Source organism: Somniosus microcephalus, chromosome 17, assembly GCF_052327205.1.
Source record: "Somniosus microcephalus isolate GS21.2 chromosome 17, FLI_Smic_1.0, whole genome shotgun sequence".
Classification (NCBI taxonomy): Eukaryota; Metazoa; Chordata; class Chondrichthyes; order Squaliformes; family Somniosidae; genus Somniosus; species Somniosus microcephalus.
This window is the reverse complement of record NC_141003.1, coordinates 27,995,307-28,014,737: the sequence shown is the minus strand read 5'-3', so window position 1 is coordinate 28,014,737 and position 19,431 is coordinate 27,995,307. Positions and strand designations below refer to the sequence as shown.

The 19,431-nt window shown below is 48.7% G+C and overlaps 1 protein-coding gene across 2 annotated transcripts in view; it reads left to right on the top strand.

The window, feature by feature from the left end:
• Window positions 1–19,431, top strand: part of bpgm (2,3-bisphosphoglycerate mutase) — a 59,848-nt gene that overhangs the window by 2,371 nt on the left and 38,046 nt on the right. Inside the window, exon 1 of one of the 2 annotated variants that reach the window (XM_086010139.1) lies at window positions 416–440. The exons of the other annotated variant lie outside the window; for it this stretch is intronic. The gene's annotated coding sequence lies outside the window, so the exon portion shown is untranslated. Of the gene's footprint in view, window positions 1–415; window positions 441–19,431 lie in introns of those variants that run through there. 2 annotated transcript variants of the gene reach the window in all.

Sequence of the window (19,431 nt, the reverse complement as noted above, 5' to 3'; positions counted from 1 at the left end):
CCAAATTCAGTACCCTGTCCCTGCCTTCTCCCCATATCCCTTGATCCCTTTAGCCTTAAGAAATATATCCAACTCTTTCTTGAATATATTTAATGAACTGGCCTCCACCACCCTCTGTGGCAGAGAATTCCACAGGTTCACCACTCTATGGGTGAAGAAATTCCTCCTCATTTCAGTCCTAAATGGCTTACCCCTTATCCTTAGACTATGACCCCTGGTTCTGGACTCCCCGCCATCGGGCACATCCTTCCAGCATCTAGTCTGTCCAGGCCTGACAGAATTTTGTAGGTTTCGATGAGATCCCCTCTCAATCTTCTAAACTCCAGTGAGTATAAGCCCAATCGACACAATCTCTCCTCATATGTCATTCCTGCCATCCCAGGTATCAGCCTGGTGAATCTTCGCTGCACTCCTTCCATGGCCAGAACGTCCTTCCTCAGGTAAGGCGACCAAAACTGCACACACTACTCAAGGTGCGGTCTCACCAAGGCCCTGTACAACTGTAGCAAGACATCCTTGTTCCTGTACTCGAACCCTCTTGCTACGAAGGCCACCATACCATTGGCCACCATACCATTTGCTGCCTTAACCGCCTGCTGCACCTGCATGCTTACCTTCAGTGACTGGTGCACAAGAACACCCAGGTCTCTTTTGCACTTCCCCTTCTCCCAATCTATTGCCATTCAAATAATAATCTGCCTTCCTGTTTTTGCCACCAAGTGGATAACCTCACATTTATCCACATTATAGTGCATTTGCCATGTTTCTGCCCAATCACCCAACCTGTCCAAATCGTACTGGAGTTTCACGACATCCTCCTCACAGCATACCCTCCCACCCAGCTTTGTGTCGTCTGCAAATTTGGAGATATTACATCCGATTCCCTCGTCCAGATCATTAACATATATTGTGAACAGCTGGGGTCCTAGGACCCCACTAGTCACTGCCTGCCACTTGGAAAACGACCCGTTTATTCCAACTCTTTGCTTTCTGTCTGCCAACCAGTTCTCTATCCAAGTCAATACCTTGCCCCCAGTCCCATGTGCCTTAATTTTGCACGCTAATCTCTTATGCGGGACCTTATCGAAAGCCTTCTGAAAGTCCAAATACACCACATCCACTGGTTCTCCCTTATCTATTTTACCAGTTACATCCTCAAAAAATTCCAGTAGATTAGTGAAGCATGATTTACCTTTTGTAAATCCATGTTGACTTTGTCCGATCCTGTCACTGCTTTCCAAGTGCTCTGCTATTACATCTTTTATAATGGACTCTAGCATTTCCCCCACTACCGATGTCAGGCTTACCGGTCTATAATTCCCCGCTTTTTCTCTACCACCCTTTTTGAATAGTGGGGTAACATTAGCTACCCTCCAATCCATGGGTACTGTTCCAGAGTCTATCGAGTTCTGGAAGATGACCAGCAATGTATCTACTATTTCTAGGGCCACTTCCTTAAGTACCCTGGGATGTAGATGATCAGGCCCTGGGGATTTATCGGCCTTCAATCCCATCAATTTTCCTTACACCATTTCCCTACAAATACTGATTTCTTTCAGTTCCACCCTTTCATCAGACCCTATGTTCCCCGGCATCTCTGGGAGGTTACTTGTGTCCTCCTTTGTGAAGACAGAACCAAAATATGTATTTAGTTGGTCTGCCATTTCTTTGTTCCCCATTATAAATTCCCCTGATTCTGACTGCAAGGGACCTACGCTTGACTTCACCAATCTTTTTCTCTTCACATATCTATAAAAGCTTTTACAGTCAGTTTTTATGTTCCCCGCAAGCTTACTCATTCTATTTTCCCTTTCTTAATTAATCCCTTTGTCCTCCTTTGTTGAATCCTAAACTGCTCCCAATCCTCAGGATTATTGCTTTTTCTGGCCAATTTATATGTCCTCTCCTTGGATCTTATGCTATCCCTAATTTCCCTTGTTAGCCACGGTAGAGTCAACTTTTTTGTTTTATTTTTATGCCAAACTGGGATGAACAAATTCTGTAGCTCATCCATTCGGTCTTTGAATGTTTGCCATTGCCTATCCACCGTCAACCCTTTGAGTGCCATTCCCCAATCAATCCTACCCAACTCGCTCCTCAGACCATCGTAGTTTCCTTTATTTAAATTGAGGACCCTAGTCTCTGAGTCAACTACTTCATTCTCCATCTTAATGAAGAATTCGATCATATTATGATCGCTCCGACCCAAGGGGCCTCGTACAACAAGATTGCTAATGAATCCTTTCTCGTTGCATAATACCCAGTCTAAGATGGCCTGATCTCTGGTTGGTTCCTTGACATATTGGTCCAGGAAACCATCCCGTAAACACTCCAGGAATTCCTCCTCCACAGTATTGTTACTAATTTGGTTGGCCCAATCTATATGTAGATTAAAGTCACCCATGATGACTGCTGTGCCCTTATTGCACGCTTCTTTAATTTCCCTTGTAATGCCATCCCCAACCTCCGCCTTACTGTTTGGAGGTCTATATACCACTCCCACTAATGTTTTTTTCCCCTTAGTATTTCTCAATTCTACCCATACAGATTCCACATCATCAGAGCTAATATCCTTCATTACAATTGTGTTAATCCCTTCTTTAACCAGTAATGCTACTCCACCTCCCTTTCCTTTTTGCCTATCTTTCCTGAATATCGAATACCCCTGGATGTTGAGTTCCCAGTCTTGGCCATCCTTGAGCCACATTTCCGTAATCCCAACCAAATCGTATTCGTTTACCTCTATTTGCGCAGCCAATTCATCCACCTTATTACAAATGCTCCTAGCATTAAGACACAACGCCTTCAGGCTTGTTTTTTTAACGCTCTTAGACCTATTAGAATTATTATTTACTGTGGCCACATTTGATTTAAACCGTTGATTTCTCTGACTGCCACTTTTGTTTTTCTCCTTCCTGTCTTTTGCTTTTATCCTTGTTTCCCTTTCCTCTGTCTCCCTGCTCAGGTTCCCAACCCCCTGCCATTTTAGTTTAAACCCTCCCCCACAGCACTAGCAAACACTCCCCCTAGGACATCGGTTCCAGCCCTGCCTAGGTGCAAACCGTCCGGTTTGAACTGGTCCCACCTCCCCCAGAACCGGTTCCAATGTCCCAGGAACTTGAATCCCTCCCTCTGGCACCATTCCTCTAGCCATGTATTCATCTGAAGTGTCCTTCTATTTCTACTCTGACTAGCACGTGGCACTGGTAGCAATCCTGAGATTACTACCTTTTGAGGTCCTGTTTTTTAATTTATCTCCTAACTCCCTATATTCCGCCTTTAGGACCTCATCCCGCGTTTTACCTATATCGTTGGTGCCTATATGCACCACGACAACTGGCTGTTCACCCTCCCCTTCCAAGGTGTTCTGCAGCCGCTCGGAGACATCCTTGACCCTTGCACCAGGGAGGCAACACACCATCCTGGAGTCTCGTTTGCGGCCGCAGAAACGCCTATCTATTCCCCTTACAATAGAATCCCCTATTACTATAGCTCTACCCCTCTTTTTCCTCCCATTCTGTGCAGCAAAGCCACCCCTGGTGCCAGGAAGTTGGCTGCTGCTGCCTTTCTCTGATAAGCCATCCCCCCCAACAGTACCCGAAGTGGTGTATCTGTTGGAGAGGGGGATAGCCACAGGGGACCCCTGCACTACCTGCCTGCGCCTAGTACTCTGCCTGTTGGTCACCCGTTCCCTTTCTTCCTGTCCAACCTCTACCTGCGGTGTGTCCAACTCCGTAAACGTGCTACTCACGATGTCCTGAGCATCGTGAACACTCCAGTATGCATCCAATCGCAGCTCCAGTGCCGCAATGCGGTCTGTCAGTAGCTGCAGCTGGATGCACTTCCTGCACATGTAGTTGTCAGGGACCCTGGAAGTGTCCCTGAGTTCCCACATATCGCAGGAGGAGCAATACTTCATCTTAGAAGCACAGGATAAGACATGATTGTGGCAAAATAACCTGTCCACAATTGCAATAACTGCTTGGGTGAGGTGCTGGAGGGTTCGCTGTGCCTATGGAATTGTAATGCACCATGATTGAAGAGAAGAGAAAAAGCAATACTTGGGCTGAGCTGGAAATTTGTTTTTAAAGCATGGTTTAGCCATTCTAACTTATCTGCAAGTAATTATTGATATGTAGACAGGATCATTTAACAAGCCCAAGATAAGGAAATAAAACACAAAATGGTGGACAGTGACTCCCAACAGTGATTACGGGCTCACAGACCCCTTGGTGGAATATTTGGTACTCAAGCTCAGGAACCAAACTAAACAGTGTTTCTTTAAGTTTTTAGTTTTAGTTTCTGTATAATCTGGCCATTCATTTTGTGTCTGTGTTTGGCTATTTCATGTGGCTACATAAGTCATTGTGTGGAGCTCCATTTGAGATGTGATCAGATGCTATATGAATGCAACTCTGCCTTTTTAATCCGTTATTCAAATTCCGACATATAAACAATCTTAAGGAGCCTCTTGCCATAGAATATTGGAGCAGTGACCTTGTAACATAAATATTACTATAAAACAGCTTAATTTTTGTGCTAAATTTACCAATATGTAAATATTTTTTCATCCCAGGATTGTGAAATCTAGTGCAATGGTTGTGGGGCTGAAGGAGATTGGAGATAGGGAGGGGCGAGGCCATGGAGAGATTTGAAAATAAGGATGAGAATTTTGAAGTCGAGGTGCTGCTGAACCAGGAGCCAGTGTAGGTGGGTGAGCAGGACTTGGTGTGAGTTAGGACACGGGCAGCCGAGTTTTGGATCACCTCAAGTTTACGTAGGGTAGAATGTGGGAGGCCAGCCAGGAGTGTGTTGGAATAGTCAAGTCTAGAGGTAACAAAGGCATGGATGAGGGTTTCAGCAGCAGATGAACTGATGGGCGATGTTATGGAGGTGGAAATAAGCGATCTTAGTTATGCCATGGGTATGTGGTCGGAAGCTTTATTTCAGGGTCAAATATGACACCAAGGTTGCAAACAGTGTAGTTCAGCCTCAGACAGATGTTAGCGAGAGGGATGAAGTCAGTGGCTAGGGAACAGAGTTTGTGGCAGGGACTGAAAACAATGGCTTCGGTCTTCCCAATATTTCAATGGGAGAAAATTTCTGCTCATACAGAACTGGATGTTGGACAAGCAGTCTGACAATTTAGAGACCGTGGAGGGCTCCGAGAGAAGTGGTGGTGAGGTAGAGCTGGGTGTCATCAGTGTACATGTGGAAACTGACGCTGTGTTTTCGGATGATGTTGTCGAGGGGCAGCATGTAGATGAGAAATAGGAGGGGGCCAAGGATAGATCCTTGGGGGACACCAGAGGTAGCAATGCGGGAGCGGGAAGAGAAGCCGTTGCAGGTGATTCTCTCTCTGGCTACGATTAGATAGATAAGAATGGAACCAGGCGAGTGCAGTCCCACCCAGCTGGACAATGGTGGAGAGGCGTTGGAGAAGGATGGCGTGCCCAACCATGTCAAAGGCTGCAGACAAGTCAAGAAGGACGAGCAGGCATAGTTTACCTTTGTCACAGTCAGAAAGGATGTCATTTGTGACTTTGAGAACTGTTTCGGTACTGTGGCAAGGGCGCAAACCTGATTGGAGGGATTCAGACATGGAGTTGCGGGAAACATGGGCACGGATTTGGGAGGCAACATGTTCAAGGACTTTGGAGAGGAAAGGGAGGTCGGAGATGGGGCGGTAGTTTGCAAGGACAGAGGGGTCAAGGGTTTTTTCCGAGGAGAGGGGTGATGACTGCAGATTTGAGGGAGAGGGGGACAGTACTTGAGGGGAAGAGAACTGTTAACAATGTCGGCTGAAATGGGAGCCAGAAAAGGAAGTTGGGTGGTCAGCAGTTTGGTGGGAATAGGGTCGAGGGAGCAGGAAGTGGATCTCATGGACAAGATGAGCGCGGAGAGGTCATGATGGGAGAGAAACTGGAGAAAGATGTGAATTCAGGGCTAGGGCAGGGGGGGAACCTTAGAGGCAGTTTGTTCCTGTGGGCTAGGGGAAGGAAGGGACGTGGCAGAGGCAGCTCAACGGATGGTCTCTATCTTAGAGACAAAGTCGTCCATGAGTTCCTCACACTTGTCGGAGGTGAAGGAGGAGGAGACGACAGGTGAGAGGGGATTAAGAAGACGGTTAGCAGTGGAGAATAAAAGTCGCAGTTTATCTTTGCATTCCAGAATGATTCTGGAATAGTGAGCAATTTTGGCAGACGAGCAGAACCCGATAATGCTTTGTGGTCCAGCCAGATCTGGCGGTGAATGGCTAAACCAGTTGTCCGCCATATCCGTTCAAGTCTGCGTCCCTTGGACTCAAGGGACTGAAGATGAGGGCCGTACCAGGGGAAATGGCCAGGGAGAGAGAGAGAGAGGTTGAGCAGATTGGTAGCTGCAGAAATGTTGTGAATGGAGGGCCAAAGGCTGGACAGTTGGGATTTCATAAGTGCAGTTGTAAGAGAGTTGGGAGAGGTTTTTTTCCAGAGGTGATGCAGAAGGATGTAGGGTTGGGGGGTGGGGGTGTGAGTGGAAGGGGGATGTGGGTGGAGAGCGATACAAGGAAGTGGTCAGAGATGCCCTTATCTGCGATTGGCACGATGGGAGTAGCGAGGCCATGAGAGATGGCAAGGTTGAGGGGGTGCCCGTGAATGTGGGTTGGGGCGTTTACATGGAGGGCGAGATTATGGGAGGTTAGGAGGCTAGTGAACTCAGAAGAGCGCGCATGATGAATTGAGATGGATATTGAAATCACCGAGGATGAGAAGTCATTCGGTGCAGAGGTTGAGGGAAGAAAGCAGTGAAGGTATCTCAGTAATAACATTTTTGTGGTACTTGGGTGGGTGGTAGAGAACGAGAATTTTAAATGAGGTGAGCGGGGTGGAATAGGTGAGATGCTCAAAGGAGGAGAACGTGCCAGAGGAGTAGGGGGACAGACCAAGGTGTGATTTGGTGATGAGAGCCACACCGCCACTATGGCAGTCTGAGCGGGGCAGGTGGGGAGGCTTCATTTAAGGATAAGGTTTCATTGCCCCTCAACCAAGTTTCTATCAGAGCCATGATGTCGATGCAATCGTTCACGATAAGCTCATGGATGGCAAGGACATTCTAGAGGGAGATGTGGAGAGAGTCGGTGATGGCTGACCCACTGCCAGCGTCCACAGGGTCCGTGCTGAGTTGGACCGGGAGGAGATTGGCAAGATTAATCCCTAGCGGGCGCACTGGGCAGGAAGATCAGTGAGAGAGTAGGATAGAGTCATAATGGCACAGAAGGAGGCCATTCAGCCCATCGAGTCCGTGCCGGCTCTCTGTAGAGCAATCCAGTCAGTCCCATTCCCCCGCTCTATCCCCGTAGCCCTGCAAGTTTATTTCCCTCAAGTGCCTATCTAGTCTCCCCTTGAAAACATTGAGTGTCTCCGCTTCCACCACTTCTGTCGGCAGCGAGTTCCAGGTCCTCACCACCCGCTGCGTAAAAAAAGTTCTCTCATCCCCCCCTGTATCTCTTGCCCAAAACCTTAAATCTGTGTCCTAGTCCTTGTACCATCAACTAGTGGGAACAGCTTTTCCCCATCTAGCCTATCTAAACCTGTCATAATCTTGTACATCACTATCAAATCATCCCTCAACCTCTTCTGCTCTAATGAAAACAAATCTAGCTTCTCCAACCTGTCCTTGTAGCTAAGAAACCCCATCCCCAAAACCATTCTGGTAAATCTCTGCACCCTCTCAAGGGCCTTCACATCCTTCCTAAAGTGTGGTGACCAGAATTGGACGCAACACTCCAGTTGTGACCTAACCAGCATTTTATAAAGGTTCATCATAACCTCTCTACTTTTGTACTCAATACCTCTATTTATGAAGCCCAAGATCCCATTTGCTTTGTTAACCACTCTCTCAATATGTCCTGCCACCTTCAAGGACCTATGCACATTAACTCCCAAGTCCCTCTGTCCCTGCACACTCTTTAAAACTGTGTCATTAAGTGTATATTGCCTCTCCCGGTTCCTTCTGCCAAAATGCATCACCTCACACTTCTCCATTAAATTCCATCTGCCCATTCTGCTAGCCTTTCTATGTCCTGTTGCAGTCGATTGATATCATCCTCACTGTTTGCCACACCCCCAAGTTTGGCGTCATCGGCAAATTTAGAAATTCTACTCTGTATTCCAATAAACAGGTCATTTATATTTATATTTATATATATATTATATATAAATAAAAACATTTAAAAAAGCAGGATAGGACAGTTAGGTTGCTGCTTGTAAGGAAGCAGCGACGAGTGCCTTGATGGGCACTTTGTAGGCTGCCAAGAGAAGCTGTAGGCTTATCTAAGAGGGAGTCACGCTTGGGACGGCAGCGGGAGAGTAGGAAGGTCGAAGAGTAATGAAGGATTGGGGTAGGGATTTGGGAGGGTAGAGTATCAGAGGAGAGATGAAAGGAGGCATGATGACAGGAGTCAGGGAGGGATAGAGAGAAAAGGAAAAGTGGAAATGAATGGCTTGGGTCCAGAACGGCAGCCAAAGTGCGCAAGCGCATGGACACAGGAAAAGCTCAGGTTACAAAGGCCTTGTTAAACGTAGTAATTACTTGTATTCATTGATCAATCTGAAAGTTTAGTTGGAATGTTGGCGATTCAAAACTTTACAATCTAACGGCTCAGTGAAGTTTAAATTGTTTTTACCAGTTTGAGGTTTCTTCAGTGAAATAATGAGGATTATTCTGTAATGGTTAGAGAATGCTGATCCCCTTTGAATGAAGTAAACCGCAACCACACACATTTCTACAGTTCACATTACAGTACTTGAGTTTAAATTGTATTATTCAAGAGCTTGTATTTATATAGCATCTTTAACATCGAAAAACATCCCAAAGTGCTTCAGAGACATAATTTTCAAAAATTGGATCAGTGACTAATGAGCATCTGTTGTCTGTTCCAATTCACTGACATGCATTGGTGCAAAATAAAATTAAACTAACTAAAATCTGCCTTGGAAATTCTACCAGTGTAATAATACTTGTTTCAAGAATGCAGTATATTTTGGGTGATTCTTGACTAAATAGCACAGTTCTAGTAGTTTGCCATTTGCATTTTGTTTTTTTAACACTTCAGCCTATTTATATTAGCATAATGTAGATAGACTGCTATGTCTTTCGTGCGCATAGAGAACCTGTTATCATCTGATTCCATGGCTGTATTTATCCTTGAATTATGCTTCACTCCAACTTTTTGTGTGGTTTGTCTGTCGATGTAAAATTGGTTTGGAGCTTTTTTAATGCCGGATAGCTGCTTCTGTAGTTGTTCTACCTGAATTAGAATGGTAGGGATTTCTAACAATTGGCTACAAATGTTTCCCTCCAATAGAAATATCTTGGACTACAAAAAAAATACCTACCTTGGGGAAGAAAAGGTCGTCATTGTAGTGTATGTGCTTTAAGTCAGAACTACTTTTTACAGCTCCTGTATACTGTAGTACCGGCAGTGACCACACCGGTATATAAGCTGTGCGCATGCCTCTGTACCCCAGTCGAGAGATACCCTCCTCCAGTAAAGACCTGTTATTTGTTTATGTACAGCATCCGTGTAATTATTTATCCACTGAACCACGGATCTAACAGTGGCGACGAGTGTTGATGCGAATCTACCTGCAACATTAAAAAAAAAAAGCCGAGTCCAGGAACACGGGTGTCGACCGCGAGCAACCGCCCAGCAGTCAGGCAGAGATCCAACTTCGCTGGGGAGGCTGTGGAGAGCCGGGCTTGGTTCCCCAGCCACAACGAGCAGTAAGAGACTGACGACAGGTCCAGCGCAGACCCTTCCCGAGCAGCGGCGGCTGGAGCCAACCGACGGCAGAGAGAGAGAGCCGGGCAGCGTCGACGGGGTAAGAAAGAGGGTGAAGAGAGCGGGGCGCAGCTGGGGGTTGATCACCAAGCGGTGTCGAGGAAAAATACTGCAAACCGGAGAGAGAGAGGGTAAGAAACAGCCGGGTTCTAGACTGAGCGGCGTCGACAGATATCAAGAGAAGAACGCGCAGAGCGCAGCCAGGGATCACGGGCTGATCAGGGTCCACGGGGCGAAGCAAGGGGAGACGCCATTGTGAAGCAGGGAGAGCGCGGGAGGCGCCATTGAGCCGCGGAGAAGACGGGCGAGCGCGGGAAGGAAGGAAAGCGTGGGAGACGCCATTTTGTGCCAACGGAGAAGAAGGGGAAGCGCGGGAGGTGCCATTGGTGATAGTTAATGCACAACCAAGGATGCCGAAGAGTGGCAGTATCTCTACGTTCGACAATGAAGTCGAAGATTGGGCGACATATGTGGAATGTATTGAGGTGTACTGCAGGGCGAATGAAGTGCCAGATGCTAATAAAGCACTGGTTCTGTTAAATTCCATGGGTGCAAAAACTTATGGGTTACTGCGAAATCCAATAACCCCAGAGAAGCTGGTAAACAAGAATTTTGAAAGCATAGTAGAAATCCTACAGGACCACTTAAACCCCACACCGCTGCTGATAGCAGAATGATTTAAGTTCCATAAAAGGAACCAACACACAGACGAAAGCAATGCTGAGTACCTAACAGAACTGCGCAAGCTATCGAAATACTGCCAGTTTGGAGCGGGACTAGCAGACACGTTAAGGGACAAGTTTGTGTGTGGGCTACAAAGTGAAAGAAGCCGTTTCTGGGTTCCATCAGAAAAGGACCTTACGCTGGACAAAGCTTTCAATATGGCAGTATCACACGAAGCAGCCGCAAGGGGCGCTGCAGAGATACAACGGAGACCGCAAGAATATGGCACCAACGAAATGACCTATGGAACAGGGAAGTGCTATCGCTGTGGCAGAACAACACATGACCAGAAAGATTGTTGGTTCAAGGACCAAGTGTGCAGACAGTGTGGGAAAGCAGGACACATAGCAAGAGTCTGCAGGTCTGGGAAGAAAACCAACAGTAAGAAATCTCCACAGGAGAAGTACAAAAAGGTACACCAGGTGATGGACAGTGGTTCAGACGAACAGAAAAGTGACAGACTCCGGAAGCAAGGAGCTGGGTTGTCTGAAACTACATAATGTAACCGAAATGGAGGATCACCAGACTATCTGGGTTACACTCAAGATAGACGGAGTCCAAGTGGAAATGGAATTGGACACAGGGTCAGCTCCAACAGTCATAAATCAAAGAGACTACAAGCGGCTATTTTCACACATACCCTTGAAAGTTGAATGCTACAGAGATTGTCTTGAAGACGTATACGGGGCAAAAAGTCTACCCCAAAGGAAAAATAAGGGTGAAAGTGACATATAAAGGTCAGGAAATACCTAAAATGGATATATATGTATTGCCAAATGGAAGACCACCACTGCTAGGACGTGAATGGATCCGGAAGATGCATTTAGATTGGCATTCCATACAGGCACTGAAGGTGGAGGCCAAAAAGGATGACGACATCACACCTGGACGACTGTCAAAAATGCTAACTGACGCACAAGAAGTGTTCCAGGAGGGACTAGGAACACTAAAAGGAATAACAGCAACAATTAAAATAGAGGATAATGCAAGCCCAAAGTTTCTGAAGGCCAGACCAGTGCTTTATGCGATCAGACCAGCGGTTGAAGCAGAGCTGGAAGGGTTGGAACATTCAGGAGTACTGTCCAAAGTGGACTGGAGCGAGTGGGCTACACCCATCGTTCCTGTAATGAAGAGGTCGTTGAGTAATACGCCTGGGGAACCAAAGAAGGTCCGCATCTGTGGGGATTTTAAGGTGACAGTGAACCCAGTCCTTCACACGGTGCAATATCCGCTTCCACAAATTGAGGATATTTTCGCCTCGCTATCTGGTGGTAAACGCTTCACCAAACTTGATCTAGCCCAGGCGTACTTGCAAATGGAGGTAGAAGAAGCTTCGAAACATTACCTTACGATCAACACCCATAAAGGTCTCTATCAATACAACCGGCTGGTGTTTGGAGTAGCCTCGGCTCCGGCTATCTGGCAAAGGGTGATGGATCAGGTCCTGCAAGGGATTCCAGGGACCCAGTGTTATTTGGACGACATCTTGGTCACGGGCGAAAATGACGGTGATCACCTCGCTAACTTGGAGAAGGTGCTCGCCAGATTAAAGGAATATGGGCTACGAGCTAATCGCCACAAGTGTGAGTTTTTCCAGAAACAGATCTCATATTGCGGCCACGTCATCAATGAAGAGGGGTTACATAAGTCCCCTGACAAGATTGAGGCAGTAGTCAAGGCTCCAGCACCGGAAAATGTGTCACAACTGAGGTCGTTCCTCGGGCTGGTAAACTATTACCACAAGTTCTTACCAAATTTGTCTACGGTATTACACCCGCTGAACACCCTACTGCAAACGGGGGTACCATGGAAGTGGGATGACGAACGTAGATGAGCTTTCCAGAAGTGTAAAGAATTGATCACATCAAAAGAGGTGTTGGCCCATTTCAACCCAGCACTACCAATTCGTTTGGCATGTGATGCATCACCCTACGGCATTGGAGCGGTGCTGTCGCACAAATTCCCTGACGGGTTGGAGAGGCCAGTAGCCTTTGCGTCTCGGTCACTAACCTCAGCCGAGCGCAACTACGCCCAGATTGATAGGGAGGCCCTCGGCCTAGTATGGGGAGTAAAAAAATTCAACCATTATCTGCATGGGCAGAAGTTCACCTTGCTGACTGACCACCAACCACTTGTCTCCATCTTTAATCCTAAGAAGGGCGTGCCAGTAATGACTGCACAGCAGTTACAAAGATGGTCCCTGTTTCTAGGGGCGAATCAATATGAAATAGAATATAAAGGCACGAAACAGCATGGGAACGCTGATGGGCTATCGCGCCTGCCACTGCCTACGGTGGAGGAAGTACCAGCAGTGGACCCTATCGAGATATATTATTCATCGATAATTGAACGATTGCCAGTAACAAACGCGGATATAGAGAAGGAGACCCGCAATGATTCGACGCTGTCACGGGTATATGAATTGACGGTGAGGGGATGGCCAACAAATGGCGACTCACTGTTGCCAGCATTCTCATCCAGAAGAGAACAGCTGTCAGTATGCCAGGGGACAGTGATGTGTGGATCCAGAGTGGTGATTCCACCCAAGTTAAGGGAGAGAGTGCTAAAGGAGCTACATGAAGGTCATCTGGGGGGAGTGAAAATGAAGAGCCTTGCTAGGGCTTATGTGTGGTGGCTGGGAATCGATCAACAAATCGAAGACCTAACTAAGAGCTGCTTAGGATGCCAGAAGGTTAAAATGCACCACCACATGCCCCTCTACACCCATGGGAGTGGCCCTCCTCTCCATGGCAACGGATGCACATTGATTTCGCTGGTCCATTCATGGACTCAATGTTCTTAATAGCAGTGGATGCTCATTCAAAGTGGCCTGAGGTGATAAAGATGTCTTCAACCACCACAGAGAAAACAATTGCAGTCCTACGGACCATATTTGCCAGAAACGGTTTGCCAGAGCAGATCTGCTCTGATAATGGACCACAGTTTGTGTCCGACGAGTTCCAAAAATTCATGAAAAGGAATGGGGTAAGGCATTACACATCCGCCCCGTATCATCCAGCCACCAATGGATTGGCTGAGAGGCTCGTATAAACCTTTAAGAAGGCGATAAAGGCCATGTGCGACGAGGAAATTCCACTACAGCATAAGATGGACAATTTCTTATTAGCCTACCGAAACGCGACACATGCAGTTACCAACCAGACCCTGGCCATGATGTTCTTTAACCGAAGGTTGAGATCTCGTCTGGACTTGCTCAGACCAAATGTGCGAAGAAATGTTGAGGACAAACAATTCCAGCACATCAACGAGAAGCCGACAAGGAGCTTCAATGTAGGGCAACCAGTCTTGACCCGTGACTATCGAACAGAGAAGTGGCAACCTGGAACGATATGTACAAGGCAGGGGCCATTAATGTACACAGTGGATGTCAGGGAGAAAATTGTGAGACGCCACGTTGATCAGATCTTAGCGTCACAGGAAGGCGTCAACCCCATGTCTCGAGTGCCTGGGGATGAACCCGACATACCGGTAGCATCTACTTCAGACCCAGTAGCAGTGGAACCCGATGAACCACCCGATGAAAAGGGGTCAGAATCGCCTCTGCACCAAGAACAAGAACCTCCGGAAAGGCGCTATCCCGAAAGGGTCAGGAAGCCGCCCCAAAGACTGAATCTATAAATGGACTTTTGTTACTGAATGTACATGTAAAATGTAATTGTTATTTGAATATTAAGGGGGTATTAATCTAAAAAGGGAGGAATTGTAGTGTTTGTGCTTTAAGTCAGAACTACTTTTTACAGCTCCTGTCTACTGCAGTACCGGCAGTGACCACACCGGTATATAAACTGTGCGCATGCCTCTGTACCCCAGTCTAGAGATACCCTCCTCCAGTAAAGACCTGTTATTTGTTTATGTACAGCATCCGTGTAATTATTTATCCACTGAACCACGGATCTAACAGTCATGTTACAGGAATGAGGTTAGATTATCAACAAAAACTATTATGGTAGCAGCCCTGCTAACATTTAATGTTGCCCATGCCATGATCCCAGGATGTATCTGCATGTGTTCTCCCTTGTACCTTCCCTGTTCTAGCTAGCTCTCCTAGGTAATGCAGAATATACAACGATATTTTATTTATATTATTCTTGAGCAAAAGACAGACAGATTTTACTATGTGGATGATGCTCCTTTTCAAGAGTCACCAAATTCAAACTAGAAATTGATGTCTGTTGGGATTGTCTTGTATCCACCCTCTGATTTCCTTCCTAATGAAGCAATTCATTAAAATGGCTAACGCAGCAGTACCACTATATAACAATACATTCGTGTCCACTCTCACTCCTTGCCACTCCTCCAGTGCTGTGATATTTAAACGGTAACTCTTCTGACTTCCACAGGCAGAATGGATGCAGAGACAAAATTAAAAATCTGCAGCAGCGATAACCGAAGTGGAGAGTTGTCATTTAAATATCAAAGTAGAGGAAGAGTAAGTGGGAATTGCTACTAAAGTGAGAGAGAACCTGTGCAGGGAGATGGAGGAAAGGGAAGCGAGGATAGAAGCAAAAGTGGCAGTCGGAGAAATCAAGGGTGTAAATCAAACATGGCCACAGTAAATAATAATTCTAAAAGGTCTAAGAGTGTTAAAAGAACAAGCCTGAAGGCTTTGGGGGCAAAATTTGGTTGGTTGTGCCACCCATTAGTGCCTAAAGAGGTCGAGACGTGGGGGCGCTAACCAACTAGCACCCGGGCGCAGCAAACCCTGCGCCTCTTCGCATATTGAGCAGACATTTAGCGCCGGCCCGAAACCGTAGCGCCTGCTCACCGGCGCACGCAGATCATGACGTCATTTTAGTGTGCAACGCCTTTGGGGCGCCCCGGACCGGAAATTCAGTGGCGCCCCCCTCCGTTCCGCCTGGCGCTAACAAGGACAGGTTACCTGGAACGTTTCCCAGTCGCTGTCGGGCTCGGGGGGCGCTCTTTAAAGGGGACTGTTCTGGATTATTAGTGGCAGCCATTTTTGGACCACAACTTCTTTGAGAGAGTTGCTTAGGTACACACGGAGAGTCATTTCTGCAGTGAGCCAGCGCTGGCAGAGGAACTTTAGCCTTCTGAACATCACTTTGCAGTTGGTGAGCTTCTCAAACGGCATAACTTTCAGTGCGCACTTACAATGGGGGCTGCATTGGATGGGAACGTCATGCTTCTCAATCATATTGACAGGGCACAGAGACGCAGGGTTAGAGTGGCAGGCATGGCCAGACGGAGGAGGGCCTACAGACGTCGCCACACGAGACCTTACGCTGCCGGGGTTTTCCGCCAGCAGTTTTCATATATCAACATGTCGGAGGAGCAGTGTTTCCGAAGGCTGCGCTTCAGTAAGGAGGTGGTCACTGAGCTCTGCCACCTGCTTCAGCCAGATCTGCAGCCGCAACTAAGGTGCAGGACATCTCTGTCGGTGGCTGTGAGGATCACTGTGGCTCTAAACTTCTATGCCAGCGGCTCCTTTTAGGCTGCTACTGGGGACATTGCCAACATCTCACAGTTCGCGGTGCATTGCTGCATCCGTCAAGTGACTAATGCCCTCTTTAAAAGGAGACGGCAGTACATCTCCTTCCCGATGACCCCAGACAAGCAGCGAGAGGGCTTCGCAAGGATAGCGGGCTTCCCCATGGTGCAGGGCGCCATTGACTGCACGCATGTGGCTTTGCAGGCACCTCTAGAGAATGCGGAGGATTTCCGCAACCGAAAGGGGTTCCATTCTTTGTGCAGCTGGTCTGTGACCACAGACAGCTGATACTCGCTGTCAATGCCCACTTTCCAGGCAGCAGCCACGACGCCTTCATCCTGCGCCAGACTTCTGTGGCAGACCTTTTCGAGGCCCCGGCTCACCCAGGAGGCTGGCTTCTCGGGGACAAGGGCTATCCTCTGTGCCCCTGGCTGATGACCCCGCTCCGTTCGCCCAGCACCCCTGCTGAAGAATGTTGCAGTGAGAGCCATCAAGCGACCAGGAACATCATTGAGCACACAATCGGCGTGCTGAAGCAACGGTTCCGCTGTCTGGACCATTCCGGAGGAGCCCTTCAGTACTCACCTGAGCGAGTCTCCCACATCGTGGTTGTGTGTTGCATGCTGCATAACCTGGCAATCCTCAGGACCCAGCCAATGCCACCAGACATTGAAGCACCAGCAGAGGAGGAGGAGGAGGAGCAGCAGCACCAAGACGGGAGGGAGGCACAAACTGCAAGGGCCGTCCGTCAGAGGCTTATAGCAAGTCGCTTCTAGACCCCTCTCAGGGAATGCTTGCTGCCATTCCAAGAACATGAATGGAACCGTTCTGCTACCCCTAAGCCGGTCAAGGGCAAAATTTGTGCAAAGAACAGACATGGCCATTGTGAATAAAGAAAGTTGTTTATTTAACAAAATGTGCTTCCTTCCCGCATGACAAAGCAATGGCAACAAAAAGCAAAACAAACAGACTGCCACATAAGTGGCTCTCACACCCGGGAGACTGTCCAAAACATAACTAACATTCAGACCAGCATCCTCGGCCTTGAATGAAACAAATAACAGGAATCAGCAGCACCTTCTACTTTTTCCCCCTCGATGGTGATCTGCTTCCCTTTCGGCATTGGCCCCTTCCCGCCCTACAGCTCCTCCGTAATGGGACCCTAGTGGCTGCAGCAAGGCTGGGGGAGGCCTGCTGACTGTCCGAAACCGCAGATGCCCCTGAGGGATGGCCTGGACGAGCTCTGGGCCTGGAGGGCCCAGCTGCTGACTGCTCCAACTCTGCATGGGCGGCAGCAGTCTGTCCTACAGGTGGTGGCAGCTGCAGTGGAGAAGTGCCAGTGGTGGCATCAGGAATGCTGTCATCCTGAGAGCGGACAGCAGCTCCCTGGTCGGCCAACACACTGGCACTCTGACGGGGCAGCACCGCAGCATGCACAGCAATCGGCTGGTGCACAGATTGCTGGCCTGCTGTGGTGCGGCAAGGGCCCCGGGGAATCCTGCCCCATCCAGCGAGGGTGGCAGCAGTCAGTGCTCACGTGGCCTCAATCTGCGTCTGCATGAGACCAGTGAGTGACTGCGTGGCAGCGCTCAGCACTTGCGTGGCAGGTGCCATTGCTTCACTGAAGTCCTTCACACTCCTTGCCTGTGCTGCGCTGAAGTCTTGGACACTCCTTGCCAGTGTCTCAATGGAGTTGGGCATCCTTGCCACTGCAGCCATGAGCTCAGTGAGCCTCAGCCCAGTCTGGGCGCTCATTTCAGCGAGGGCACGCACCTCTTCTGCGGTCTGTGCAGCAGCACTCGCGGCCCAACTCGCCCTCTGTGGAGGTGGCCCCCGAGCTTCCGTACCCTCCTCGCGTTGCTTCAGGCCACTGGGTCCTGGTGCTGGATCCTCCTCTGAGCATTCCCCCCCCCCCCCCCACTCCCCTCCAGGGAAGGAGTCTCCCCAGTCTGGAGATGGGCTGGCTCGCCTGAGGGTTGAACGGATGGTCTGGCTTCCTCCTCCTCGTCGCCTCCGGAGTCAGTCACAGTGGCAGCTTGAGGACCCGCCTCCCGAGCTGGTGATGCAGCATCTGAAAGCAGGGAGGTTCAAGAGTGGCTTTAGCGAAGGACAGGGTGGCAGCAAGGGATGCATGAGTGCTGCAATGCTCTGAATTGGGTCGAGAGTGAAAAAGCATGCTTGTGTGGGGAACAAGTGGAAGGAGAGAGGTCAAAAAGGTGATGACCTTACCATCGCTGTCCACAATGGGGTCGGCATCTCCAGAGGCGACAGGGCCACTCATCTGGCTTGTGACGATCTGGTGGACTCGCTCCTCCAGGCCTGTAAGGGTCTGCAGGTGAGGCCGGCCTCCTCCGGTCCGAAGCTGTTGCCTGCGGTTACTCGCCAGCTTGGCCTGCAAGAGAAAGGACGGGGTGTGATGAAACATGCTGCCCTGATCTGGCATCACATGCCTCCCATGGTCGAATAGCCCTTACATTATGCACTGAGCTGAATGTGTGTTTCCAGAAAGGGCCATGGGTTCTGAATGACAGCTGGCCATTGAGGCTTTACACACCCTCTGGCCATAAAGTGAGGTGCAGATGGAGGGATGATGATTCTGAAAAAGGCACTCGCCCTGATTGAGGTCGTTGAACTTCTTCCTGCATTGCACAGGAGTCCTCGGAACCATGCTGCTGAAGGTGACTCTTTGGGAAACCTCCCTCCAAGCTCTGCGGTATTCGGTGTGTTGAGGCCTCCTGCCATTCTCCGGGTACAGCACAGATCGCCGGCGCTCCACCGCGTCAACCAGAGCATTCAATGCCCCCTCGCTGAAGCGCTGCACTCTCTCCCTGGCCCTCTCCATGTGGTTGAAGTTTTGCCCGTCACAGGTAAGTTGCCGCCGATTTTGAGGCCTACAAGGCGCAGAGTGTGGCTGCAGATGATAATCGATCCGCCCCTTTAAGAGCTGGCTGCCGCCAGCGTGTCTGGGTGAAGCCGATAATTGACAGTACCTGCGCTGCACCCGCCCGTGGAGAAACTGCGTCGCAGCGCCTGATTTAGCGCCGCAATCACCTTCAGCGGCGCTGCAACCCAATATCGCTCGAGGTGACGATAAATTGCGCCTGGCGCTAAACTTTGCGCACCGCCAATACTAGCGCCCTAAATGGGGCGATACCAAATTTCTCCCCCTTTGTGTCTTAATGCGAGGAGCATTCGTAATAAGGTGGATGAATTAGCTGCGCAAATAGATGTAAATGGATATGATATAATTGGGATTACGGAGACATGGCTCCAGGGTGACTAAGGCTGGGAATTCAACATCCAGGGGTATTCAATATTCAGGAAAGACAGGTAAAAAGGAAAAGGAGGTGGGGTAGCATTGCTGGTTAAAGAGGAGATTAACACAATAGTAAGGAAGGATATTAGCTCTGATGTG